At 42.4% G+C, this 27,421-nt stretch overlaps 1 long non-coding RNA gene across 1 annotated transcript in view; it reads left to right on the top strand.

Moving 5' to 3' along the window:
- Window positions 1-854: 854 nt before the first annotated feature.
- Window positions 855-27,421, top strand: part of LOC109888705 (uncharacterized) — a 31,353-nt gene continuing 4,786 nt past the window's right edge. The window contains exons 1-2 of the long non-coding RNA XR_002255183.2: window positions 855-1,238; window positions 20,072-20,221. This is a non-coding gene — a long non-coding RNA (uncharacterized LOC109888705). The remainder of the gene's footprint in view (window positions 1,239-20,071; window positions 20,222-27,421) is intronic.

Below are 27,421 nucleotides of genomic sequence, written 5' to 3'. Positions count from 1 at the left end.
GAGTTGCTGCGACGAGACAAGATGACAATTGGATCTTAATTGGATATCACGAAATTGGGGAGAAAAAGTGGGTAAAAATTACAACAAAAAAGTGTTGTGTGGCTGAACTGAAAACGTTGACTCCGTAGTGCACTTTGTGATACAAGCACAACATTTGGCACAGAGCAGCTATACAGGAGCCCATCATTCTGCAGCGATACACTATCCCATCTAGTTTGCGCTTATTGGGACTATCATTTGTTTTTCAACAGAACAATGACCCAAAACACACCTCCAGGCTGTGTAAGGGCTATTTGACCAAGAAGGAGAGTGATGGAGTGCTGCATCAGATGACCTGGCCTCCACAATCGGCTGACCTCAACCCAATTGAGATGATTTGGGATGAGTTGGACCGCGGAGTGAATGAAAAGCAGCCAACAAGTGCTCAGCACATGTGGGAACTCCTTCAAGACTGTTGGAAAAGCATTTTTTATTATTTTATTTAACCTTTATATAACTAGGCAAGTCAGCATGGATTCCAGGTGACCTCATGAAGCTGGTTGAGAAAATGCCAAGCGTTTGCAAAGCTGTCATTAAGGCAAAGGACTGATCACGTCAACATCATACTTTCAAAATCTTAGCTAGCAGTCATCATCATGAATCAAGTCGACAATTTACTGGCAAATCCTTTTTAATCCTTCTCATATGAAGAGAAATAATGAAGAGAAATTATAGATAAAACGTATTGGTGCTCATCGGCCATTGGCCATAAACATTACATAACAAGTTGGAAATCGTAAATTCAGCAATGAGTGGTTTGGAAGGAATCAGTGACAGTGGCTGTGTGGTCCCAAATCTGGGATGAAGGGGCTTGTTTCCAAGTTTAAAATGATAAACATTCAACATTGGCCATGCTGTCAATGAAGCATGATTTGTGCTGTGCTCAAAACAACTGTTAACTAGGAACTGCGAAGACTTGACTTCAGCGAGTTCAAGACAACTGGGAAGTCGGGAAATAACACGCTCCGACTGGGAAAATAGGTTTTGAAAGGTCATCCAACTCGGAATTGTAAATCCGGCCTTTTTTCAAGAGCTACGACCTGAAGATCAATGACGTCATCATGATTCGATCTTGTTTTTTTCCGGAGTTCCCAGTTGTCTTGATAGCACCATAAACCCAGAGAATACCAGGCTTTGATGACAAAAGTTGCCCACGAAGGACTGCCGCGCCACCTTCCTGTTCAAGTGAGCTCAACAAGGTGAGTCCAAAATGTATTGTATACTGCTGCATAAATGTTGTAATATGCCAGGGAGATATGTATCCTGTAGCTAAGAAAATAATACCAGGTGTATGTTGTGTAGTAAGATGTTAGGAGCCCACATGCCTCACCCTAATAATTTGGTATATTTACCTCTCTTCATTTCGCCTACTATTCTGACTTGGTGGTGCACATGTAGCCTATAGCCTGTTTCAGAGAAATGTAATCATCGAATATTGTAAGAGCTTTCATTGTCTGCTTACATGCCACCTTTATTTATCCTACGGTTCTGACTTGGTGTACAGGGAGAACACTGTAAGAACGTCCCATGTTCTGAATTCTGTCTCCGTACATTTCATAAGTGCTAAACAAATAGTTATATTGACAGCGTCCGTCCTAGCTCGCTCATTAATGTCTTAATCGGAATTACAGATTGCCTCTAATCCGCTTCTCGTCCCCTTATGCCATAGTTTGTACATCTCAATTGTCATTAGAAACCACATTTGTTTAACCAAGTCAGACATATCAGCTATGTTTTTTTGAAAGGCAATAAATGAGGCTCAATGAACTGTTGCTGCCAGACAAGGCTCCGCTGATAGCCAGGTGTAGCAGGGGTTTGATGTTAGGACTGCTGTTGGGACAGCTTTATGTATGCTCTAACAGTTTGTGGTACCGCTTGTGACCGCTATAGTGCAATTGATGTATTGTGTTGTCTTGTGTAGTGGCTTTGCTGGCATGCATCCCACTTTCCCCCCACCAAGATGTACGTGCTACAATCGCCACTGCATATTTCAGATGTAATTAGAACTGAGTTGATAGCCCAAAGCATTCCAAAGTTAAAAGCTAAAAGTCTCATGGCAGATGAGCTCATTTTGCCTATATCGGTGGCCATTTTAGGTTGTACTGGTACATGTATGTCAGATTAGCTCAATCGACAATTTCTCAGCCTCTGAGTATCACAGAAATCCAACACTTTGAATGTATACCAGAAAAATGTCCATGACAAGTGGCTATGGATCAAATTCATCAAAATAACTTTGCAAAACATGAAAACCATACAAAAACATTTATTTTCAAACATCCAATTTGCTATACATTTCATTTTTTTTCTAATATATGCTTATTTTGGGGGCATTAAACCATTTATTTGTGTTATAAAAAGTTAATAAAATAAAAAGTGTTACTGCTTGACAGACAGTGTCAATTTGCAGCCATTACCAATTATGACCTCCGCTGACGCTTTTATGATAAAATATGTTGGCGCTTTTATAGTTAAGAAGACAGCGGCCATATTATGGGGCAAACCATCCCGACCCCTGAGAGCAACGAAAAGACACTTTCTGCAACGATGAGTGATCATGACCCCGACCCTATCTCGGCTAGTTAAGAATTTCAGGAATTGTACATTTCAGGAAAGTTAAATGGATGCATTTTAAGTCCCAGAGGAATGATCAGATCCTTGTCTATAATACTCTTTGTAAACCAGCAAAGTGAAGAATGTGAAAAAGTGGATACAGAAAGTAATGACTTGTAAGGACATCACATTAACTTTTGCCAAATCACGCACATTCAGCTTCAGCAAAAATAGTAGGCTACTTTCCCTTCTGGGACAGTGCACCAACTCCCCCTTTCAACCCCATCTCTGCTGTAATCCAATCCAAGATGTTTAGTAAGGGAGAGAATAGGAATCCACTAGTGGCCATCTTCACCTGGGAGTGAAGCCTATTCTGTACGCCCACAAACAAGGACGCTTGCCCATATAAACAAACACACATCACACCCACGCACACTGTGTTCCTCACTCATCATAACTCCCAATAAGCAGTGTCCAACTGTAAAACAAGGCAGAGACCCAGGAATCTGTCAGGCCCAGTGTCTGTATGGTTGGTATTCCTCAGTGAGTTTACTGAGCTCAGTAATAAATAGCCGGGGTGACCCAGCTTTAGCCTGCTGGAGGCTGGGGGACACAGCAGAATGCTGGATCAGAGTTCCATCAAAACACACAGCAACACACAGAGAGAAAACTAAACACAGCATAGTGTTTGTGTAGTTAGAGTTAGTGACTCACTGCATTTCCTAGAAAAACAGAGATTTTTGTGAAAAGTGCTTATAGCATAAAACACATTGGAAACAGGGCCTGTCTGAGGGTGATGGTAGGCTAGCGCGTGAAATGGCTTTGAACAATGCGGGATGTCTGTTTTGCAAAAAAAATGGCAAAAACTGAGATTAGGCGTGCAGTCGCGATAGCTAAATCAGTCGTTGCTGGAACAACAACTTTGGGAGAAACAAAGCATGTTAATGAAGAAACATATTTATAAAGAAACACATGTTTGGTAATGTTACCAATAGACCCAGGGCTGGTTCTAGGCAGGAAATGAACTTTACATGTTTCTCTCCACAGTCAAGAGGGGGCCATTAAATGTTTTCACGCGAGGTGGGGGAGCCCCCCAACCAAATTTTGCTTAGGGTCCCCAAAAGGCTAGCGCCGGCCCTGAATAGACCCCAATATGTGTTGTTGCATTTAATCACAAGTATTTTATGTAGTCCTTGTTTTTGATCTATCTCCACTGCTTCCGATCTTGCCAACCCCTCAGTGCTCATGGCAACACTGACACAAACAGTAGACGTGAATGAAAGTGAACTCAAAATGGCCACCATCTCTGTTTACAATGGAAAAAAAAGTAGATTCTCAGTAACTGCCTCAATTTGTTACATTCCAGAAATGTTCTTGCAGGGAATATTTCCCTGATCATTTTTTTTTTTAAAGGTGTCAACTTTCCTCTTGGTATAGAAGAATGTTCAGTAATACACTGGAAAACTGCCATAGGCCTAGATGGACATTTGGTCAGTCAATACCGTAGGATGACGTGTCAGAGTTTGGGATTCCTAACGGAAATATGCACTCAGCATCATTTCACCCTCGACAGCTTCCTTGTAGGGTACATAGTGGTCATCATGTAACCAATTAGACAAGATATGTCTCAATTTGTTCCGTTGGGGCCATGGTGTGGCCGGAAGCTTTGGCCCGAGCGAGCGTAGATATATGCAGCAGCACTCCGTTAAATTGATGAGCTGAGATAGTTTCTGACTCCACCATCTGGAATTCTAGTCTGGGGTTCTGCTAAAAGCTGCTGACCCACGTTTCAACTCTTAAACTCGGGGAAGAAGGCAAGAAAGAAAAAAAAGCCTGTCATGTCAGGAAGAGTCACTGTGTCAAAGTCCTTTATCTTACCATCAACAGGGGAGTTGGAAATAAGATTGGAGGGCTGAGTCGTCTGAGGCTGGGGAAATAAAGACAGAGCTATGAGACAATTCAAACTGCTGTTCATTCTAGCAGTGTGCAGCAGGGCTTGGTCCCCGGTCCCTTATGGTTTCACAGCTTAATGCTATAATGTTTCATATTTGATTGATTTCTAGCAATAACTACATACTTATTGTTTAAAACATGAATGCAACAACTGGACTCTGATGAACATCTTTTTGTTCTTTGTGTTCTGATCAATGGGCCGACTAATCATGATCATTCTTTAGATGTCCGATAAGGACTGAGACACAATACCCCACCTTGACTCTCTCTCTCTCTCTCTCTCTCTCTCTCTCTCTCTCTCTCTCTCTCTCTCTCTCTCTCTCTCTCTCTCTCTCTCTCTCTCTCTCTCTCTCTCTCTCTCTCTCTCTCTCTCTCTCTCTCTCTCTCTCTCTCTCTCTCTCTCTCTCTCTCTCTCTCTCTCTCTCTCTCTCTCTCTCTCTCTCTCTCTCTCTCTCTCTCTCTCTCTCTCTCTCTCTCTCTCTCTCTCTCTCTCTCTCTCTCTCTCTCTCTCTCTCTCTCTCTCTCTCTCTCTCTCTCTCTCTCTCTCTCTCTCTCTCTCTCTCTCTCTCTCTCTCTCTCTCATATATATATATATATATACCCTTTCACTCTATTTAAAAAAAAAAAAAAAAAACTGTATCAAAGGTTTTCCTATCCCAGAGGATCTCCTAGGCATTCTGTAAATGTCCGATCTGGCATTTCTTAAAAATAGCAAAGAGGAGTAATAGCTCCCAGGGCCATACAATGCATTTTTACTCTACAAACAACAAATGATCTTCAAATAACACCTGACAGACTTTTACCTAAGTGCTTTCCAGTCTCAAGAAACACAGTGATCCAGCTGACCCAGAAAATATTTTGTTTTTCCACACCCTTCAGTTCCTTCGAGAACGATGGACTTCAAGGTAGAACATTGGGCCACTTCATTTGCTCTGCACTAATTGATAGCCCCAGTCGACTTTCAGTCATTTGATTCATCTGTGGCCTAAGTCCACTGAGAGGTCCACTGAGAGGCCTTAGAGAAAATGAGAAATTCTGCTTTTAATCCATGGCAGAGAACACTCAAGTTTGAATATGCTTCTGGCGCCTTGAGCAAACAGACAGCACTTGAAGCGACAAATTATTGTAAACATGGAGAGAATATGGCCTCACTTCAATGGAGTGCAGAGGACAGCTGTTGAGAGCAGTCTGCAACAACCTGTACAGATGTTACAACTGACAGATAACACAAAACCCTTTTTCAAATAAATCACTGTCTTCTATAATCAGCTTTCGTCTTCAGTGAACTACATTAACTGGGAAGGGGATACCTAGTCAGTTGTAACACTGAATACATTCAACCGAAATGTGTCTTCCGCATTTAACCCAACCCCTCTCAGAGAGGTACGGGAGGGGCTGCCTTAATCGATGTCCACGTCATCGGCGCCCAGGGAGCAGTTGTTTTTGGGGGTTAACTTCCTTGCTCAAGGGCAGAACGGCGGATTTTTCCACCTTGCCGGCTCTGGGATTTGAATCCAGCGACCTTTCGTTTACTGGCTCAACGCTAGGCTACTCGCTTTTGAAACCCCCCAAAGTCTGCTTCAAAACAATGTCCCTCTGTTCACATGCTCAGCATAAATAATCGGACACTCTCTCGTACTCGTACTGGTGCCGTTAAGGCCCTTGCTGACTCCCTTCTACACTATCTGCGGATACCACCGAGGTCAGTTCACATCAGCACAGCATGGCCACATGCAGAACGACATAAAAACTACACAGGTGTTGGACAAGAAAGAGCCTCTTTGGGGCGTCTCTCTCTCTGGGGATAGTAGACTGATACAGTCATTATTACTAAGATCCAGTAGAGAGAGAGAGAGGTGGCCTTGGGGCTGGTGCTCCACAATGCCCATTGTTTACTAACTGCTACAGAGGACTGACTAAGCTATATCTGTACCGCCATTCAGTTAACGCAATGCTATATAAAAAGTTTATAACAAAAACACAAAACATACTAGCTACTGTAGTCACTGTAACAAACCTTCGCTGATTATATTGGAGGAGCAACATGGGACTCTCAGAGAGGGGGAGAAAAAGTTACATTTAATCCTATTTTTTATCAACTTAATGCAAATGACAACAAGACTAAACTGGGCCCACCTCCACGGAAAAGTTACAGACGGAGCTCGCAGTCTGGTCAGAAATAATAATGTAGCGTGTGGGAGTTTGATTTACAACCAGAAAGAGGAGGATCTAAGAATAACAGGTGGTACTGGACGTGCAGGTGGTGATGGATTTGGGCAGTGCAGTTGATAAGGCAAAGGCCCGAAACTTGTGTGAGACTTGAGTATCTTAAAAACACTGGCAACTCTTCAAAAGGCTGAACGGGGAAATGTTCAGCTATTTGAGCGGACGTTGGAAGCCGTCCAACATTACCTAAACACGGGGAGACTGAGGCACTGAGCGCCGTATCAGCCAGAGAGGTACCGCCAGCTGCAGCACCATTAATTCATGCGCCTTGGTATGCTGCAAGTCAGACTAACTTGAATTCATGTCAAAAACACTACACTAAACTATGCCTGGAAACTACAGAAACATACCAATAGGAATATTTAGAAATGCAGTGATAAGGATTCATAAGGAGTCATTTTGGTAATAGTTTCTCTGAACCCGCTGTATATAACAGGTTCACACAGTGTCTACCTGTGTACTGTAGGACATACAAAACTTCAATAACATCAATTGTGAACTATATGAATTACTATAAGCTGTTACAACTGCTTATGGCTTCCTATAACAGCCTTTATTAACAATTTAAAGACTACATTGCCTCTTCGTAAATGCCTCATAGGTATTGCTCGACAAGTAATGTACAATACCTAAAGGAAAGTCCCATGTAGTATAAAACGGTGAGTTCTACATCCTAACAACACACTAGCAGTCCTTTGAGTTGAAACTGTTCAGTCTCTACTCTCTATGGTTTATGAGGAGGAGAAAGTGGAAGAAGGGCTGGCTGGGGTTCAACAGACAGAAGAAATGATGTTTGGTCTGCCCATTTTTCTCAAACTTACTTATCTCTGTGTGTATAAGAACGCCACAGCATCAGTATAGTAGGAATCAAAGTCCTACAAATAACAGAGCAGTTCTGATCTGCTGCCAAATCCACGGTACTGAACTCTTAAAGTGAAGAGCACGTCAGACGGTTGGTGTCAGCGACGGGATCCAACTCTGCTGATAGTGAATGGAGAACGAATTGCTTTGATAAAAAGGTCACAATGTTACAGTGTTTCAAATTGAGAAAAGCATCACCCAAGGACAAGCGTTCATTGGTGTACCAGCTTGTTTTGGTCACGCCACTGTCTGGCTGTTTTGATTCCTCTGACTCACCAGAGCTGGGAGATAATGAAGTGTCACTTGATGATGGTCTCAATTTTGATCTATCCTCATTGCTGGGTGGTGAGTGAGTCATGAGTCGTGGTAATATAAGCAGGGATGTGGAAGCCACATTCAAGGTTGTGTTCTGTTCCCTAAACACCACGTCCTTGTCACCTGTCCATGAGGCACATACTCCAGTAGTTACTAATGGGGAGTCGGACGAAACAAGATTACCTTTCTGCCTAGAACGTTTGGCAGGAAAACTAAGAAGAGCACAGTAAACATGAGGTCTAGTCTGTGTCTGCCAGTGGGTTCACTGGCTGGTCACTACAGTTTCACATGGCCTACAGTAGCCTAAATGCAGGGCCTTACCACGACAAAAACATGGAAGTAGAAAGAACATCACTCAAGTTCCAAGTAGGCCTATCATATGCATCACAGATTCCTAAAGAAAAGTTTGACATTTTCCAGAATAATGTAATATTCTGACACGTTCGTTGTAACCGTGAGACCAAGGCGCAGCGTGATTTGAATACATTCTTCTTTATTTACAATGAACACGAAGAAACACTAAACAAACTAATAAAATAACAAAAACGACCGTGACGCTAATAATAACGAGTACTGACATGCAACTACACATAGACAATAACCCACAAAACAAAAAAGGAAAATGGCAACCTAAATAGGATCCCCAATCAGAGAAAATGATAAACAGCTGTCTCTGATTGGGAACCAATTCAGGCCACCATAGACCTACAATTTACCTAGACAATACCAAAACCCTAGACAAGCCAAAAACACACATACCACCCTCGTCACACCCTGACCTAACCAAAATAATAAAGAAAACAAAGACAACTAAGGTCAGGGCGTGACATATTCTAACATCATTTTTTGATATTCTCTTTGTGTTATTGGCAGATTTGACCTCCTGATCATCAGTCATTGCTCTGGGGCATGACGTTTTAACAGTGCCGCTTCAGCCACTATCAGTGTAAATTTAGCTCACTCCTGGACCGTGGCTGTGAGGCAGTGAGTACCCACTAACTAAACACTCCTCAGTGCCATGAAGGCCATCCATCACTGGACTCTGCCATTGTAGTGCACGTGAGAGAGCGATTGGGTCAAACTCTGCTAAATCATCTGAATTCCTGCTGTGTCTTGGCCCTTGCTCTCGAGATGAAGATAAAGAGTCATGCACATTCCTCAATTTAATAATGAAGGAAGTGACATGCGATGATGTTGTGTTGTGGTGTGTAATGTCTATTAAATGTGCGACATATGTCATATTTGTATTCCATTTTTGTTCTATACAATGTTACATTATTGCAGGTATTGTAATAACATTCTAATGTAGTGGAGATTTTTTTTTTTTTTTTTTTTAAATGTTCCCACCAAAATGATCACACTATCGACTCTTGGTGATATGCACGTCTTCTTGGAAGACATGACAAAACTTGAGTTCCGATGGTTATACTGTACAGAACACACTAAATAAATAAACGTTGCTTATCCCTGCTGAGGAATAGAACACACAGTGGCACCAGGAACTCCACCGACATCAATCTGAAGACCTTTGACCCCATTTTTCCTCCAATCTGACAGGTCATTAGACACTGAACGCTACATCATCAATCTGAAGCTCATTGATCAGATCTTTGCCAGAAAGTTGCCTTACAGACTTCATCAACACATCTACGTGTTATCCCAAGGAACTCAATCATCGAGAAAGAAACCATCTACACTGAGCGCCATGACAAAACAAGGAAGTGGGTAGATCAGAGAGACTGTTCTTCCAAAGAATATCCTTCCAGACACAAAGTCAGTTAGCATTATTAGTGAGAAGAAGAAGAAAAAAACAACGACAAAGACATTAAGGGGCATCCCCATGATTGGATGAGGGCTAAGGGATGGACAGGGACTGTCAGCCTGGTGTTTTTATGTGCCTACAGATGCCTATGAACATAGAGGAAGACCGCGATGGAAGGCACCTGCTCCAGGCACTGGTTCCTCTCTACTGAGCCCCTCTTGGATGGCCTATCCTCTATACTTTCACTGAGCTGCCTATATCTGGGGCTTCTCCCTCCAGCATACCAGCAGTTCACCCAGACGTAGCCTTCTCTGATGAGCTCTTCTCTGGCCAGTGGGAACCAGGGTGAAGGGCCACAGTGCTGAAAACTGAGACTGGATCTACTAATTGAGTGGTAATAATGTGACCCAGTTGGAGGATGTATGAGTGCCTGCGCGACAGCTCCCTCCTAAACAGATTTATGAGCGAGAAAGAGACCAAACCTCAAATAACACGCTCCATAACATCTGTCATCTCATAACGTCCTTTTTCCGTCTCATATAATATTGTCGTATCACTGAAGACCCTGCACCAAGATTCACACAAAAAAAACAGGGTGAGAGAGAGAGAGAAAAAGGGACAGCTAACCTGGCATCAACACTCCCCAAGTCAGAGGCTACATTCATCAGGGAGGTGAAGTCAAGGGTCGCTTGGTAAGAGTAATGGAGCATGTCATTGAAGCCTCATCAGGAGGTTCTCTGGTTGGCTGCTAAAGTAAGCAGATACCCTATAAGGAATAAAGGAAAGACAGTTCGCAAGTGTAAGTATATCAAATAATACCAGGTTAAATCAGTTACCAGGTTAAATCAGAGTTACAATACTTTGTGGTGTGTTGAATAGAGCAAGAGCACGGAACATTCCCTATAACGTGGATCTAAAAACATCAAGCAGAAGTTTCAGTCTTAAGTTTCTTCAGGTTATAAGCAGAGTTCAGAGCGCATTCTATAACAGTATTTTCATTTGACGTGGAAAATTGTTGCAGTGGAAAATATAGTGGAGAAAAGCAGTATTGAGTAACTCAGTGAATTCTGAACACATGAACGCCCACACACAGTAGGCCTACTGTAACTTTAAACAACACCTTATTGATCCTGTCATAAACTAGCATTGACATGGTTACAAAGGAAATTGGTTTATGTACAGTATTCCACACATATTTTAGCCCTTTGAAACATTAAACAGGACCAACATTTAGCTCTGATCTCCATCCATGTTTCAATGTTAAATAAATAGAACACCACTACTTAGTGAACAACAGAAACACGCCTTCTCTTAGCTATTCTACAAGTTGCTAACTAAACAACATTTGCCCCTTACTGGATGTTGGCGTGCTATTATATAGTCGTGATTTAGGAAGAGAGTAGTGCAGGCTGAGGTTGAGGCCCAGACAAGGAGGAGAGGCTGGGGGCATGACAGTTTTACAAGATCCCCTGGAGTGGAGAAGTGTTCTCCATCATTTGGCTGCTGCGTCCTGCTGTTGGAGACTTATGGGCTGACACCTCAATGGCGACGCGGCTTAATGCAAGACGGCATACTGTTTAAGGCCCGGCTCCAGTTCCTCCCCCAATCACATCTGAAACAGTTCATCCTTTATGGAGCTCCACACAGTCAGAGTTATTCATACAGATATATAGGGTGACATACTGTACCTCCTAGCCGTGGGAGGAGGAGGATGTCCCCATGTGATGTTCTCAACCTTGCTCAAATCAAAATGCGCGTGTGGCGCTGGCATGGTGGCCTTTGATGTGTATAATTCAATCAGAGGAACCATCCAAAGAGTGTTAGCCTTACTTCCATGTCTCTCACCAGAAGGATTTGTACGGGGATATTTCATCATTTGAAGACTGATAACTGACGGCAAGAAGTGAGACCGCAGAGAGACGAGGGCTGAGCTTACTTAAGAGCATAAATTATATAAAGGATGAACTTCAAACCCTGGTGACCTTTGACAGCGGGGGACGGCCTAAGATTATCTTCTCTATGCTCCAGACCCGGGGTAAGACGAGAGGGCCGGAACAGAAGTGCTTCACAGCGGTACACATGCACACAGGGAGACCAAGAGCGTAGTCGTTCATCTTAAACCTTACAAGCAAAGGTAAAGTCAGTTATTCATTGTTAAGTTGTGCGTTTTAGTACAGCTATTAATTGCAGAGGCTGTATAATTTTTCTAACAATACTGAAGTGTATAAATGCTACAAAGTCGATGTGTAAAATGAATGCAAAAAAGTTCAAGCTTGTTTGATCTTTAAAACTATTGAAAATATAATCAAACACTAGATCCCTTCTTACTTTAAATACACATCTTCGGTTTATGTTTTCATTGGATTGCTATAACACTCTTATGTGGGCAATGCTTTTCTAAAAAAAAACTCTGGTTTCTCTACAGAGGCACTATGGGGGGGGGGGGTCCAGAGTAAAATCAGCCCAGTATAATGTGCTCATGTACCGGAAGTATTTTATAGACCAGCAGCTGCAGTATTTCACTTCACGAGGCAGTGCACACAGAGTGCCAGGATTGCACTCAAGCTTTCTTAAAAGGACATTTTCTTCTCAATTTAATAAGACTTCCTGGTTAGATTTATTGTGATGGCTTTTGAAGTAAAGAGGCATAACGTGACGGAAAAAAACAAGCTCTATAACCTCGGGATATTCCACAAAGTGCTGAGCATTCCGAGGGATCCGTTTGGTTGACGGTTGCAGAAAATTGGCAAATAAAATGTTTTCCCCGCCTATAAAGACTTTCAATTCAATTGATCCGGGGATGTAAATCAGAAGCAAACTCAAAACATGACTCAAACCGTAAAGATGTGAGGTGTTTGTTCGGTTCTTCAAGGCTCATCACCTACAGTATGTGGGGAATACGTTAAGAACGTCAAGGTCTTCTAGTATTTTACGCAACTTTGTTTTTCATACTCTGGCGGTAATCATCGCTCACACACTCACCCATGATGAACAGCATTGTCTATCGGATCTAAAAATAAAAAGAGAGAGAGAGAAAAGATTAACAATAACACAGCTGAGACATTCAAATAATAAGACAGGAAGTGCTTAATAAAAAAAAGGTAATTCATTGAGGTCTATGATTCACACAACCCCACAGCGAAAGAAGACTATGTTGACATGATTTTGAACAGGGCGCCGTGTTCCCAGAGAGAGGCACCTTCCTCAACAGTGTTATTCTAATGTTAGCGGAAAGCACACGACCCAGTGGAGCATGCAGAGAAGAGCAGAAGAAAGGGCCTGGCTAATTCGCTCGGCACTCAGTGAGGACACAGTGATGGAATGTGAATGTCAGCAGCCTCTTTATTTACACACTGTATAAAAACCAACTGGTAATTAACACCGGGGCGCCCTCCCGCGCTCAAGTGTAATTGACTGTTTCAAAAGGACCACCGCTTCATAATCCTGGCGGTGTATTAATATTACCCTCTCCATATTGCCCCATATCCCACCCTCCGTTTCAGGACAGGGATCACCAACACTGGCTGAGACACTCAGACTTCTTTATGCAGGCATTAACATTTTGACGTGTTCATAATGAGTAAGTGTAGTAAGATGGACCTCGGAGAGACCTTGTGCTACTGTCGAAGGTGTGTGGAGTCTTCTTATTTGTGCTGTGTGAGGAATTCTCTTGTGGAATACATCTTGAGTGGTAAGCCTACTGAGCATCCGTAGGAGCAAAACGATAATAGGCATTTTACTTGCATTCGTACGGGTAACTGGCTGAAAAACGATTCAATTTCCCTTTGTATCTTCCAGGGTTCTGTAGTTGTAAAAATTGGAAATGGGCAGAATTGTAACACATTTAGGCTGCGTTTCGATTAGATCGAGTCAATTTGACAGCATCTTCTGGCATCCATTTCAAAGTGATCACCCCAATAGCCAATTTACAGCATAGTAATTATCCATGGTTACAAATAGTATAAGTGTTGTGGTTAAAGACTAGTTCTTTATTCTCAACACTGCTCTCTACACCCGCTGTCAGTCGGAATCAAATATGCACTTGTTAATCTTGACGTGTGAGGCCTGTGAGCAACATACTGTATCGCCCTAACATGTGTCTATCTGCTCTCTACTGCTTCCTCACAGGGGGGACATAAACTTAATGAGAAACTCATTTGCATTTGTTAATTTGGGTTAATGTGCACTAATTGATTCTTGTAACTTGTGTATTCCAATTAACTCAAGTTACAGTTGCCCAGTGGTCCTGCTCCTGCTGGAAATGAGTGGTGTTTTCTCCATTAAATTCCCTCTGAGACACTGCCAGATTGGCTGTAGAGTAATTAAGAGTTAATGAGCTTGGAAACAATTAGACCAGAAGCAGTCCCTCTGCTGAAGCTGGGGTGACAGGGAGAGGAGTCGGTCCTGGGGTACTCCTGCCACACCCTGCTGCTGCCCATAGTGGAAGGGGTCAGGATGTTGGGCAACACAGAACTGACAGTTAGTCATTGGTTATGAGCCTTTTAGGCTTAAATAATAGATCCAACTTGTTGAAATTGTCCCTTTACATGTTTTAGGTGCTTTCCCCTCAAACATGTAACTCATGCTCATTGTTTCTCATTTCACAGCACCTGGCTCTAATAAACAGCAGACTGACACACTGCGATGATTGTGACGAGAGAGTAAGTGAGTGTGTGTGAGTGAGTGAGTGAGGAGAGGTAGCAAAGTATCCTTAGGTAGCCTATTCCCACAGCTACTCCATTCTCTATCTAGCAATGTGAGTTGTATGTGTTGAACACACGTTGAAAATCCCAACCCCTCCACAGTAGCATCTCTGTGACCCTCAACATTAAGACTCAGACTCTGTGACCCTCAACCCAGAGGCCTGGATACAAAATAAAAAAGATTTACAGGAAACAATTATCTGAAATAGTTTTAACTGTACTGCTGAGATACTGCTGTTCTCCATCAACCTCTAACTGAGAAAAATGCTGTCATTTCACTCGGCTGAAACGTTTTTGTAAAATAAGAAAAAAAGTGAGCTTCAAGTTATTTTCATTGCTCTGCATAACTGCTCCTTAGATACTGTATATGAACTCACTTTTTCTATTGATATTTCATAAAAGGTATCTCTGATTTGGTTCCACTTCCCTCGATGATCTGTCTTGCGGGAAGTCAGGATGCTGTCAGCTTTCTGTGAGTCTGCAGACGTGGTCATCACTGACGGATCTGAACGACAAACAGGGAATGGAAGATATACTCAAGCCAATCAGATTCCAATCGCAAGGAGGCAATCATGAAGTCGCAAAACCACGATGTTCCTTTTTCAGAGTAAAAGTACTTCGAAAGATTATTTGAAGACTTAACTGATTGCCATACTCACCTGTACTGACATACTCACCGTTTTCCTTGCCCTTTAGGATGATGGGTATTGTGAATGGAGAAGGAAGCTGTTGGAACCCAGAGGACTGTTTGGTTTTCAGTTCAGACACTGGAGATATCTGGCATGTAGAGGTTGTAGGCCTACTGTCATTGGTACTTTGACTAATTGCGATGCCCTGCATGTTCCTGGAATGTATGTCCAGTTAACACAAATGATGATTCATATCTTTTGTTGCTTGCAAAAAAAACGCATTGTCTTCTCTTCAACTTTTAGCGGGTCAGATTGTCTTGAATGATTGCTTTTGGAGGAGAGATCGGTCTCAATTCTTGGGGGCTTTGACGTCGGTGGGTTGTTGTGCGTAACTGCAGCATCCTTTTCATTGGCATGTTGTGGTCTCAACTTTTCCTCCACTGTAGAGTTACGGCAGTGGCCTTCATGAACCCTCTCAGACTGTGGTGAGCCCATAGCAAGTGGAGAAGGTTGGGACTGGGATCCAACAGGGCCGGCAATGTCCACACAAACATTTGAAGAAGGATGTTCAGGGACATCATCTCCATGGGTTCCATCAGGGCTCGCATCAAGCTCTCCACTCTCTGGTAAGGTCTCCTGACAGTTAGGATCCAGTGTGTCCTCTGTCACCGGCACACAGTCTTTAGCTGGTTGTTCATGCGTATCCTCCGACTTCTTGGTGGCAATATTATAGTCCAACTGAGCACAGTCCTGTGCAACAACACTCTGGGGACTGTTTTGCTGTGGAAGGTTCAGGGGCATTGCTCTGTTGTATTCTCAATGTGTGTATTGCTGTGTTGGGCTGAAGCTGGTAATGACCTGCTAGGTGACACATCGTTGACCTCTGGCGTGTGACATCGTATTACATTGATTTCAAAGACCTTCTGAGGAAGCGCGTTGCATGGATCTGAGGACTGTGAGACTGCCAATGGGGTCTCAGCTCGGACTGGGCCAATGTCCTGAAATTATGATGCTGCTTTTCTGGCTGCCTCCGTGTTTATCACATGTCTGGCTGGTTGTCATCTCTGGTGTATACACCCTCTGTTCTTGCCATCTATCCCTTGTTCCTCCAGCTACTGGGTTAATGTCTAGCCCACCACAGACAGACCTGTTCTCAGAGCCAGATTGCACCCTCATAGAGTGACCTTTGTCGGTTAGATGGACATCCAGACATTATTAATCAAACTGCAGACTGGATCATTGGAATAACTGGAGTTACGTTTGTTGTTTGAGTCAGCTGGCTGACCTTCCCCTGCTCTGCAGCTACTCAGCACATGGACCACGTCTGTGACCGTGGTCGGACCATCTGCAGATCCAGACTGGAGCGAGGCCAACCACTCCAGACTTCCTGCTAGTGGCAGGAGCACTGAGCTAGGTTTGTCAATACCCTCTCCACCTCCCTTTATGCCTGTGTACGCTGGATCGGAACCATGGGTGGCCTGTACGCTGTTGATAACCTTATAGTTGGCTGTCTGTGGAGAGACCTCCATCACAGTCTCCAAACACCCCTCAGGACCGACTTCACAGCTTTGATCTGTGTTGGTAAACCACATAGCCAAACAACATCAAAGATACATTTGGTACAATTTCTACAAAGTTATTGAACCAACATCGATGCCACAATTAAATATGCAATTAACTTGAATGCGATGGTAATGAATCATGCAATGGCAATGACTGGCAAACAATATAATGTTATGTTTGTACAATATAATGCATCTTACCTGGCACATTTGTAACATTTCCCCTGTTTGTGCCTCTCCATCCACTACATCTGCATCCTCTCTAGGAATGCCCTTAGCAGATTGGGTTCTGCTTTCACCCACTGGGTTCTGATTGTCTTTCAGCCCACTCTGTATAGGCGAACGATAACCGATGAGAGTATTATTGAGGAATTCATGGTGTAAGGTCGAAATACAGCAACTAAACATCTGTCTCTCTGTTATTAATCAGCAGTGTACAAAACATTACGCACACCTGCTCTTCCCATGACAGACTGATCAGGTGAAAGCTGTGATCCCTTATTGATGTCACTTTTTAAATCCAGGTTAAAGAAGGATTGTTAAGCATTGAGACAGTCGAGACGTGGATTGTGTGTGTGTGTGCCATTCAGAAGGTGAATGGGCAAGACAAACGATTTAAGTGCCTTTGAACGGGGTATGGTAATAGGTGCCAAGCGCAACGGTTTGTGTCAGGAACTGCAATGCTGCTGGGTTTTTCACACTCAACAGTTTCCTGTGCGTATCAAGAATTGTCCACCACCCAAAGGCCATCCAGCCAACACGCCAACTGTGGTAAACATTGAGGTGGGCCAGCATCCCTGTGGAACGCTTTCGACACCTTGCAGAGTCCATGCCCCAGCGAATTGAGGCTGTTCTGAGGGCAAAGGGGGGTGCAACTCAATATTAGGAAGGTGTTCTTAATATTTTGTACACTCAGCATATGTCAGCATGTGTAAGTCAGATTTTTATTTGGCAAATGTTGCTGTCCCCCACCTCTAGGCCCTGTATGCGTTCTGCTTGCAGTATAGCATGGGGATGGTAGTTCTGTGTGTTTCTCGTGAAGGTGATCAGAAGCTGGACTGACTGGATCCCCACATGTCACATAAGCTTCTGTTTAAGCACACGCAGTGCACACAATTTTAACACAACTTTAGTGTGCTCAGCTGTGTTCAGCTATGTGAAGCAGTGACACAAACATACATATGTCTAGTTAAGTTTGACCACGCATTTACATCACAAGAGAGACTTGGTCCATTGAATATGTTTGTCCAGTGCATCACAGCATCTTTTCAACCGTATTTGACAATATTCCTCACTGTCCCGTGTCATCTTTGAATTTCTGCACTCCTCCATCAGATCAGTGTTCGTTTTTCCTGGGTTTTCTCTCGGATCACTTCATGTTCTCTTTTAAGGGCCTGCAATAAAATTAATCACCCGAGAGGTTTTTTGTGCAATAATACATTTTTATGTGTTTATTTAACCTGGACTGAGGGATCTAAACAGGAAGAGAAGCCAATACAAATCAGCAGGGCTGTGTCATGTTAATAATGATTTTAATAAATGAATGAATATGTGAATTAAACTGGGGTAGAGGGGGCGAGTATGAGGCAATAAGATACGCGGCTGTAAACAGAGGATAAACACACTATCATTCAGTTTCACTTCGTGTGTACTAATGTGCAAAGTGTGATATATAATGCAGTCCGCCATCTTTATGTGCGGCGAAGACTATCGTCATTTGTTTCTGTCCTTGTAGAAATTCACTTCATAATCATTTAACTGGTTTTAAGAAGTCTTTGATCGAAAAGAGAGTGACAGAGGAAGTGTTTGATCCACCATTTTGCATTAAACCATCAACAGTACTCTCTGGTCATTGAAATCATACCTATCAAATTGTGTTCTATTTTCAGAAAATCACGGGGCAATAAAAAATGCAATAAGTTGTAATAGAGCAGAATAAACATGGAACGGGAAAGTGAATTTTGCAGACCATTTTGTAATCTTAAAAGAAAAACAATTTTCTTGAGCTTAGTTTGCTTATTTGAAACGAGGAGACACTAATAACTGCTAAAAGGCCTGATCGGGTACTCCTTCCGCTGTGCTTCAACCTCCAGCTCCACTCAGCTCACAGCCTGAGTTGATGACAGCAGAACCTGCTGGACATGCTGTAGTGAGATCATCGCCTCTTGAACACACACAAAGGGGTGGGGGCTGTGTTAATGACATAAAGCACAACCGCTTGCCTGCCCCGCATGGGAATCCCCTTTCCCAACCCCCACAAACCAACCCCCTTCATTTTACACTGACACACTTTCCCCAAATCCATCAAATGTCACCTTTTAACATTTTCACCCCGTCGAGCAGCCAATGTAATACACTATGCTATGCAGGGAAAGACCATTTGGATGCTGACCTTTTCTCCAGCCCTTTCAGTCGTACACTCATCGCTGAGTTCCTTTAATTCATTTCTGTTTCCTGCAAAATAAAAACCTGTTTAATTATTAACATTTCATTCACGTTGTCTTGATATACAAGGTAATAAATACCCTGCTACATATCCAATTTTCTCCCAAAAACTAAATCCTTCTTACCACATGCAGTCTGTGTTGCTCTTTGACTATGAGGTTGCAGTTCTCCAGATCCACCCACTGATGACACTTTGGCCTTAAGAAGCTTGTTATTAAGTTCCTCCACATCCTTGACGAAGACAAGAACATAAGAGTGCTTTCATTTACAAACTTGGAGACCCCAAAACTCTGATCCACATCCATAAGAGGGAAAAGTAACAAAATTATGTCATGGTCAAATGTGTGTAACCTTCAGTCTCCGGCACTTTATAGTACAGTGAATGCTGCACATGTATATTACAGAGATACTGCACAACAATGATATATGATCACTTCTTCGTCTGAAGAAGTGGACCAAGATGCAGCGTGGGGTAGGTTAATCATATTCTTTAATGATCACCAGAAAAACAAGAAAGAGAGAACCAACAGCCTTGTAGGGCTCAACAGCAACAATACAAGGACAAGATCCCACAACATAGGTGGGAAAAAAGGCCACCTAAGTATGATTCCCAATCAGAGACAACGATAGACAGCTGCCTCTGATTGGGAACCACACTCGGCCAAACACAAAGAAATATAACACATAGAATGCCCACCCAAATCACACCCTGACCAAACCAACTAGAGACATAAAAAGGCTCTCTAAGGTCAGGGCGTGACAGTACCCCCCCCCCTCACCCCCACCCCCAAAGGTGCGGACTCCGGCCGCAAAACCTGAACCTATAGGGGAGGGTCTGGGTGGGCATCTATCCTCGGTGGCGGCGCAGACCCCGCTCCACCTCCGGCTCCCCCACTTTGGTGGCGCCTATGGTGCGGGGAACCTCGTCAAATTTTGGGGGGGGCTGCCTCTCGGGCATGCTTCGTCGTGCCAACTCCTCATATCTTCGCTGTTCCGCTTTTGCTGCTTCCATTTCCTCCTTAGGATGGCGATATTCTCCAGCCTGCGCCCAGGGTCCCTTGGCTTCCAGTATCTCCTCCCATGTCCACTAGTCCAGAAAACGCTGCTTGGTCTTCTTGTGGTGGGATCTTCTGTAACGCTCGTCTGAAGAAGTGGACCAAGATGCAGCGTGGGGTAGGTTAATCATATTCTTTAATAATCACCAGAAAGAGAGAACCAATGAAACGTACAGCCTGGTAGGGCTCAACAGCAAAAATACAAGGACAAGATCCCACAACATAGGTGGGGAAAAAGGCTACCTAAGTATGATTCCCAATCAGAGACAACAATAGACAGCTGCCTCTGATTGGGAACCACACTCAGCCAAACATAAAGAAATACAACAAATAGAATGCCCACCCAAGTCACACCCTGACCAAACCAACTAGAGACATAAAAAGGCTCTCTAAGGTCAGGGCGTGACATTGATCTCCTTGGCAGATAATTATTTGAGTTACACCTCCAGACACTGCCTTCTCTACCCAATTGTTCCCTATAAACAGAAGTCAAAATTCATATTTAGATCACGTCTCAAGTGTTTTAAGGAGATGATTGTGGAATCTTGTTTTCTGTTTACAGACTTTAGTTTTATTGTTGAGTCTCATGACATTTTCAACTGTAAGAGAGGCATCAGAGACTACAAAGAGAAAGTCATTGAACAAATGTAGGCTTGCTGAACTAAATTAATTACATCATGCAATTGTTGACCAAGTTAAATATTTCTGGGATTTATATACAGTGCATTCAGAAAGTATTCAGACTCCTTGACTTTTTCCACATTTTGTTACGTTACAGCCTTATTCTAAAATGGATTAAATAGTTTTTTTCCCACTCATAAATCTACACACAATACCCCATAATGACAAAGCAAAAACAGGTTTATCAACATTGTTTCACATTTATGTATATATAAAAAATTGAAATATCACATGTACATACATTTTCAGACACTTTACTCTGTACTTTATTGAAGCACCTTTGGCAGCGATTACAGCCTCAAGTCTGCTTGGGTATGACGCCAGTCCACCTGGTCATATGTCCCCAGTCCACCTGGTCATGCTGCTGCTCCAGTTTCAACTGTTCTGCCTGCGGCTATGGAACCCTGACCTGTTCACTGGACGTGCTACCTTTTCCCAGACCTGCTGTTTTCAACTCTCTCTCTACCGCACCTCCCGTCTCTAACTCTGAATGATCGGCTATGAAAAGCCAAAAAGCCAACTGACATTTACTCCTGAGGTGCTGACCTGTTGCGCCCTCTACAACCACTGTGATTATTATTATCTGACCCTGCTGTTCATCTATACCCAGGACATCCAGAAGAGGACTGGCCACCCCTCAGAGCCTGGTTCCTCTCTAGGTTTCTTCCTAGGTTCTGGCCTTTCTAGGGAGTTTTTCCTAGACACCGTGCCTCTACATCTGCATTGCTTGCTGTTTAAGGTTTTAGGCTGGGTTTCTGTACAGCACTTTGTGACATTGGCTGATGTAATTGATTGATTGATTGATTGATTGATGACGCTACAAACTTTGCCACACCTATATTTGAGAAGTTTCTCCCATTCTTCTCTGCAGATCCTCTCAAGCTCTGTCAGGTTGGATGGGGAGTGTCGCTACAGAGCTATTTTCAGGTCTCTCCAGAGATGTTCGATCAGGTTCAAGTCTGGGCTCTGGCTGGACCACACAAGGACATTCAGAGACATGCCCCAAAGCCCCTCCTGCGTTGCCTTGTCTGTGTGTTTAGGGTCGTTGTCCTGTTGGAAGGTGAACCTTCGCCCCAGTCTAAGGTCATGTGCCAGCCAGCCTGCCTGGCACATGACAGCCAGGCAGGCTGGCTGTCATGTGCGTTTTACTGAGGAGTGGCTTCCGTCTGGCCACTCTACCAAAAGGCTGATTGTTGGATTGCTGCAGAGATAGTTGTCCTTCTGGAAGGTTATCCCATCTCCATAGAGGAACTGTGGAACTCTGTCAGAGTTACCATCGGGTTCTTGGTAACCTGCCTGTCCAAGGCCCTTCTCCCCCTTTGTATCACTTTGGCAGGACAGACAGCTCTAGGAAGAGTCTTGGGAGTTCTAAACTTCTTCCATTTAAGAATGATGGAGCCCACTGTGTTCTTGGGGACATACAGTGCTGCAGAATGTTTTTTTGGTACCCTTCCTCAGATCTGTGCCTCGACACAATCATGTCTCGGAGGTAATAAGAAATAAGGTATTTCTGTTTCTGCAAACATTTCTAAAAACCTGTTTTCCCTTTTTCATTATGGGGTATTGTGTGTAGATTGATGAGGACTCTAAAAAAAATGTACAACATTTTAGAATAAGGCTGTAATGTAACAAAATGTAGAAAAAGGGGAAGAGGTCTGAATCCTTTCCCGAACGCCCTGCATATGTAGCTTTATCTTTACTGCAAATGGAAAAGTAACATCCTCCAGATTAACTCCACAAGGTGGAAAAAAATATTCCTATCTTCTATAAATTAATAGCAGCTGCTGACTCCACCGTATCTGTTTCACTACTTTACATAAATAGTGATACTATGGTTTAGGGGCAAAAGATTAACACGTTTCAAAAACCAAGCACAACAGAGTTACTGGTTGAATGCCAGACAAGCTACCTGGTAATGTGTGGCCTGCACAATGATTTCAAATGCACTTCAATATTTTGCCTTGTCCATTCACCCTCTGAATGACACACTTACACAATCCGTGTCTCAATCGCCTCAATACTTATTCAACCTGTCTCCTCCCCTTTACCTACATTGATTGAAGTAGATTTAACAAGTGACATCAATAAGGGATCATAGATTTCTCCCGGATTCACCCGGTCATTCTATGTCATGGAAAGAGAAGGTGTTCCTAATGTTATGTACACTCAGTGTATATTAGAGTCTTGGGCAAAGTCTGGCTTTTAAAACGTATGGTAACACTTTACATTAAGTTCCTCTGCATAGGTATAAGAGCAACTTAAGTTTGACATCAAAAGTCTAAATGTTCTAGTGGGCATGGCTGTGGTGGGAGTACCATTTTGCTCCAGCTTCTTGTGGGCCTGCTTGACTATGGCCCACTGTCTGGAGAGAGCCCCAAACCACCTCCACTTCCACCAGTTGGTCCAGGTGGCTGTCTTTAGTCTGGGTCTGCAACTGCAGCTTCTGCTCCTCTAAAAAGAAGTAAAATGGGTTCTCTCTCAGCAGAATGGTCAGGATTGGTCTGATTTTTCGAAGTCAGTTTGCCACAAAGGAGGATACTGGGAAAGAGTTTGCTGTCACTTTGGGCTGAGAGGACCTTTGTTTAACATCTTGGCCGCCGGCTCCCCTCCTAGAGATAAGGAGTCAACTTGACACATGCCTGAGAGCCTTTTATTGTTCGTCGCTGTCATTTTTGTTTGATTGTCTGTATCAAGCCGCTTTTTTTCTTTGCCACTGGAAGGTTAAACAGAGTGAGGCTCAGTTGTAAAATATTATAGTGATATTTTCCCGGCTGCACTGGCAGTTCAAGTGTCACACACTCCCTATCCGTTACTCCTGATGAGCCAATCCCTCCCCTCATCCTCCTCTTTAATTCCGCCCACTCCCACTCTCCCCCGTCGACATTTTATATAATTGGAATCCGTACCAGCTCGCTTAATTTCTTCTCCAAACTGTACTCGAACAACTGTAGAACCGTAGTAAAAAGACGGTTATGTTTACAGTCTACAGTTCAGACTTTCAGGGAAGTTTTATAGTATAAGCAAAGCCTTGCATATGTGCAAATCCCATTCATTTAAACTAACAATACAAATGAGTTAATATACAGTACGACATCAAATAAAGTCAAACCAATTGTGCCATAATATAAGCAAGAAGTCTATTATTTTACTCCAAAATAAAATGTCAAAAGGAGCCTGCATTCCTCAATAGCAGGGTTAGGTTGTAAATGCAGTGAGCTATGGGGACTTCCATATATCAGCTGTCTCAACCCAGTATCTATTCCACATACACACCAACTCATAAGGCCAGCGGTGGGATAGCTTTTCACATCGTTCACCCATATCCTCCAAAACAGGGGGAAAAGCGGAGGGAATCTGCCTTGTGTGTTTTCTAGAAATGTTGCCTGTAACAATTTCACTTCCTCCTTCAGACTGTTAATCTCCTTGTCCAGCTGGTGCTTTCCCTTCAATTAAACATTGTCACAATAGATGTATTTAGTTTATTAGAATCAATAGAATAGTATTTGGGAACAATAAACTAAACTCAGTAACTTAATTTTGGCATTACTGAATTACTGCATTTGTACAAAACAATTTGAAATAATAATAAAAAATAGTATGAATAAAGGGGAAAAAAAGTTAATAGCTTTATCATATTGTTTCATATTCGACACCTCTGATTTGGGACTGAATCTAAATTCAGGGGAGAAATTAAACAGATTGCAAAATTATTATGTCATGATATCAGAATCAAATGTTTCCAAACTAGAAAGCTAAATTGGACAAAAAAACTAAAGAAAAAAAAGAAAAGCTGGCTACATTGAGCATGTTTACATGCACACCAATAATTTGATATAAAACGGATTATGGCAGTAGGCCGAGTATGGCAATAGTCATGTAAACACTTTACTCTGCTTATCCTAAGGTCAAAATCGAAGTAAGCACACGCCGACTAAAACACCTGGTATTCTGAGCAAGCTTTGGAAGGAAATGTTTTACAGTTTTATCCAGCGGTTTATTTGATCTGCGCATGTGCCAGCAACAGCAACGCAAACCTCCTGCTTTTGCACGAGTGCAGTGAATTCAGAGAAACGGAAAGTATGCATTTTACAAATAGTTTTCACATACAAACTTTATATATCCGAACTCGGAATCAAATGGTCTTTGCAAAAATAACATGATATAACCATGTGCTAGAACGTTTATTTTCATTGGCGATTTTCTGCATTTATTTAATTTAAGTCCCACCAGGTAGCCTGATTTCAGATGTGTTAGAACGCTCATTTTGATTGCCGATTTTCTGCATTTTATTTAAGTCCCATCAGTTGGCCTGATTTCAGATGTGTCCATGTAAACAGGAATAGTAGGCAAATCCTTCTTCCTGCAAAGCATGTAAACATTTTAAACAAACTATAACATTAATCTGACAATCCACAATAACCGTATTATTGTGTGCATGTAGCCATAGTCATGCTTCCACTCCACCACATAGTCGCAGGAAGTAGGGGTGTTGAGGGTGAAAAATCTGGAGAAAAGGAAAATAAAAAAGGGTTGCTGTCATTTGTGAGATATTCTGCTATTCTAATTTCTGCTTCTTCGATACAAGTTACTAATCTTTTCATCATACTGAGTTTCAGCCTCCGGAAGCAAAGCGCATACAAATAATATATAAAATACATAGTCAATCTCAAATGTAAAATTACTACTAGAGTATTATTCGCAGTGCCGTCAAAAAGGCCCAGTGCAGGCAAAATCTTGATTCTCCTGTGTTTTATAAATATTTCCACACTATGAGGTTGGAAAAATACTGTGAAAATGATGACATTGCCCTTTTAGTGTAAGAGCGGTTTGAAAACGCCGCCTGAGATTTCAGCCTGTTCAGGTGGGATGGAGTTTTGGCCTTGCATGGCTAAAGACCAATAAGAAAGAGTTCCAAACCTCTCTGCCAATAACAGCTCATTTTCAGTATTCCCCTCCCCACTCAGACAACTCCCAGACAGTGTTAACGACTTTTGTTTCTTTTTACCATTGTAATTGAAAACAATCACAGTAAGGTTACCAAACTACCAAATTGTTAACCAGAAATGGTTTGATATTGAGATAAAAACGGCTGCAAACATTTAAAATGACTAAACAAATCATGATCAATACCCAATTCATTTTTCCTAAAGACAGAGTTGGATACCGGTCTACAGAATAAATTCAAAGAGGGAGGCTCAACTATGAATTGAGTTTCAGTAGTTCATCCCAATATCTTCGGGGAAGTAGCGGTACATTAGAGTGGTGATATTAGTGCCCTGGAAAGCAGGTAAAAGGAAAATGCTTTCTACATATAGTTCATTTGTATATGCGTGTGGCATTTGGCTCAAGGAGTTTATTTAAGTTCCCATTAAACTATGCATTACATACTCGAAAAGTGCACACAAGATTAAGCTGTTAGTTTGCAGAGGAATAATGGGTGGTGAGCCCAGTAAATAGGTTATTAAACTTGGTTATCCAAGTAAATCAAGAGGCAACAGCAGATTAAATAATGCCTGAGCAAAAACACATTGTCAGGCCTATCCCATATGTAATCTGAATACATGTAAATAACCTTATGTGAAAATTCACAACACAGTATTCTAAGATCAGATAAATGCCTATCATCCGCTTTCATTTAATTGCTAGTCTGGGCATTAAAGAATCTGGAGTTTGAATGCAGGTAAACCAATGAGATACCCAGACTTTGACGTCATGCCCCTAAAACGTCCATATGATTATAAAAAAAATTGGTGTGGTTAAAATATTTGCCACTACTACATCGTCACACGGTATAGGAAAACAAACATGATGGAATTTATCTTGGGCAAGATATTCTGACGTGACATCTTCTTTTAACCTCACACCTATAAACCCAAGAACTACAAATTGTTACTTTAATGGCATGCCTGAGGATCACATAGATTCAATACGTTTGTTTCTGTTCCAGAAACATGGCAATAACAATAAAAGGCAAGAGACAATAGTTTATTTTCCTCTTATAATCTTAAACATGTCCAGTGTCAGGTTTAAAGTGCTTGCTCCAGGGTACCCCTTGTTACAAGCAAATACGAGAATTCATCAGGTTTTTTGCTTGCATGACCCCGTTCTGATGTGCAACTACAGCTGGCTTGTGTCCAGATGGCCAAAAATGTCGGTGAGCTTCCTCTGAAAAATCATAATACACCTCCTACGAAATTACACTCCCCAATTCCTCATGACTTGGCCAAATAGAGCCGTACGTGTCCGAGCTCTTCCTGGTAAATAATGGGATGAAGAGGAAGTTGTTGTTGTGGAGACATTCCTGAAAATGTAAGTTTTTCCAATAACGTAAAAATCGATTATCCGGCTTTATGTTACAGTAACATCAAGAGATATTTAAAGGGTGTTTATAAATCCCCATTCCACGTGAATATGTAGTTCTTCCACTGCAGCAAGAAGACTTGTAAGGAAATGATCCCACTGTCTGTCTCGTGAGGGGTGTACGATAACGACAGCTCCTTTTCAAAGTCGTGTCCTCCAGTCAAAAAAATAAAAATAATAATAATAATTGTATTGTAAGTTAGGGAAATAAGAATTCAAATGCATTCTATAATTTATGTCTTTCTACAGTAACCCTAGCTTAGCGTGGCGGGGAGTT

Source organism: Oncorhynchus kisutch, linkage group LG4, assembly GCF_002021735.2.
Source record: "Oncorhynchus kisutch isolate 150728-3 linkage group LG4, Okis_V2, whole genome shotgun sequence".
NCBI classification, from domain to species: domain Eukaryota; kingdom Metazoa; phylum Chordata; class Actinopteri; order Salmoniformes; family Salmonidae; genus Oncorhynchus; species Oncorhynchus kisutch.
The sequence above is the reverse complement of the archived record's forward strand: the minus strand, read 5'-3'. Positions and strand labels throughout refer to the sequence as shown.